At 39.2% G+C, this 2,826-nt stretch overlaps 1 pseudogene; it reads left to right on the plus strand.

The window, feature by feature from the left end:
* The first annotated feature begins 836 nt into the window (after positions 1-836).
* LOC111817033 lies at positions 837-1,092 on the plus strand (annotated as a pseudogene).
* The last annotated feature ends 1,734 nt before the right edge of the window (positions 1,093-2,826 follow it).

Consider the following 2,826-nt stretch of genomic DNA (forward strand, 5'->3'; position numbering starts at 1 on the left):
TGCTTATCTAAGCAAGTGCTTAGCCAACTGAGCTATACCACTGGCCCAATTGTAGACAAACTCTTGTTTTCCTAAGATAGTCTCACATAAAATACATTCTTGACAGAAAGCAAAGGAGAAATGAGCATTCCTTATTTTGAATGAGAAGTCAGGAGAAGGCTTCTTAGGTATAGAATTATTACAATGCTACAGTTCTCACACATGTCAGAAAAAAATCCAAAATAATATAGAAGACAGGGCCAGCGAGATAGCTCAGTAGACTAACAACTGCTTAAGCAAGTGCAGGAAGTGGGGTTCGATCCCTGGTACTACATGCCATGAAAGCCCTGCACCCAGGCACACTGAGCCAGCCACTGAGACCAGATATGGTGGTGCATACCTGTAACCCCAGTGCTGGGGAGGCTGAAAACTGGAGGATCACTACAAGTCCAAATTGCATAGTGAGACCCTGTATCAAATGCATTGAAAAAAAAAAAAGAATATAGCAGATAATATATTTTGAATGATGGGTAAAAATAGACATATCAAAAATATTTTAAGTGTGCCAAAAGAAGTAAAGTGTTACAGATGGCCAAATGGCTTTGGCATTGATGGAGAAGTACAGGAAGAGTGATGATCACATATTTTACTATTTCTATGAGACCCATTTAAAATGAATATGATTGTACTGTAGACAAATCAACTTTAGCAATATATAAAAAATGGCAGGAACACATCCATCACTAGAATTTACTAGAAGAAACTATGAGAGAATTGATTTTCTTTAAAAAGACAATTCCCTTTTCTTAAAAGAAAACCAGGTCAGAGACTTTGCTGTCAAGCTGGGAACTGGGGAGATGGCCGAGACCAACCCCAAGACCATGCAAGACCTCACCTTGGTGGTGCGGACCCTCTTGCAGCATATGCAAGGTAAACTTCAGATGATGTCAGACCAGATCATTGGATGAATCGATGATATGAGTAGTCACTCACACTGATGATCTGGAGAAAAACATTGCAGACCTCATGACACAGGCTGGGGTGGAGGAATTGGAAGGTGAAAACAAGATACCTGCTACACACAAAAAAAAGGTTGCTGATAAATTGCACTGAAATCTGGAACACCATTTTTTCAAGCCAAGAGAAGACCAAATGGCTTCTTGCAACCAACCTCTATGTGTAGACAAGTTGTATATTGTAAAGCGAGCATTCTTACCACATCCTATAGAGTTAGTTTATAGAGTGATTTCCCCCCAGTTTCTCAAACATGGTATCTTCCTGTCTTGGAACGTGGTTGGTTGCGCTCATCATTAAACACTAAAACTTTGGCAGTTCCCATACAAAATTGTCAAAATTTTTAGTGAAAAAAAAACAACAAAAAAACACCGTCTATGGCCATAGTTTTCTAACTAGAAGAACCACCAGTCAAGGCAACACCATGCTAGGCATCTCTACGTAAACATATTACTCTTTTTTGCAGAAACTTATTCAATCACAGATATAACTCTGAGAGCCTGATTTACACGTAGTTCTCAGCTGTCATGCACTCAACATTCTTAGCATGTGTGGATAGCTATAGACTACTGCCCCTCCACCAAAACCGGCACTTTGTACGTAAGTTGATGAACAATCTTTCAGAAAGACCCTCTGGTGGCATCTTGTCAGCTAGCAATTTCATTTGGCAGAAATGCTGTCAGGAAGACAATATGACGTGTTCACAAAACCACAGAGTCTTTCCCTGAGCACAAGGCAAAACGTCCACCTCCCAGACTTCCTTCATCTAGATGGCATGTTGTGACAAGTGATGGCCAATATATGTAAGCAGCTGTGATGTATGTACTTTTATCCTTGACCCTTTAAAAGACCTGCAAGATTCTCCCCATTCTTTCTCTTTGCTCATCTGTTGCTGTATATAGCAGATCTGGCATGGGCCTGCCAGGCAGGCCCTCGTGGGTGGCAAAGCCACAGAGGGTTGACAGGACCTCTGAGTTTCATCTTAAAAAAAGGTTACCCAAGGGCCAGAAAGATAGCTCAGCTAAGTGCCTGCTTAGGCAAGTGCAGAGAGCAAGGGTTCAATCTCCAGCATCACACGCTGCACCAGCTCCACCCCCAGGCATGCTGAGTCAACCACCAAGACAGGGCACAGGGTCACATGCCTGTAATCCCAGTGCTGGGCAGGCTGAAAGCAGGAGGTTTATCACTATTCTGAGCTGCATAGTGAGATCTTGTATCAAATACATTTTAAAAAACAAAGAAAAGAAGGGTTGCCTAACCAAGATCAGCTTCATCCCTACATGAAAATAGTTAAATCACTGACATTTGGAGATTGTTTGTAACTATATTAACTAACAATAATTACACTCAACAAATGACTTCCACGAATAGAGTGATCTGAACAAAAAAATTAACAGTAGTATAATTATTTAACTATTTCATTGTAATTTGTCATTATTTTCTTCTAAAACAATGGAAATTATAAAAAGAATGTGCCAGCAGCAAAAGTATCATAAATTTAATACAATCCAGAAAAAGATGAAAATTTCCAGTCAAATTAAAAGTGATAAATGTTTAACTGAAGCCAGATTCTCAAACAGGTTGTCAACATGTTTAGTTACAAAGAAAGATAAAATTACAGAATATACAGGAGATGCTAAAACTTAAATCTTTCATATAATATGTCTGAAAAGTAAAACTGACATGGAAACAGAATTCTCCCCTGCCAACCCTCACCTTTAGGATCAAATCCATTGTTTTATTAGCAATCAACTTCTGATCCTCTCTGTTCAGGATCAAAGGTATAAAAGTTTCTTTTTCCTGGTTTTGAAATATGAGAAAATTACAAATCAG

The sequence above is a fragment of the Octodon degus genome, unplaced genomic scaffold (assembly GCF_000260255.1).
Source record: "Octodon degus isolate 3935 unplaced genomic scaffold, OctDeg1.0 scaffold00047, whole genome shotgun sequence".
NCBI lineage: Eukaryota > Metazoa > Chordata > Mammalia > Rodentia > Octodontidae > Octodon > Octodon degus.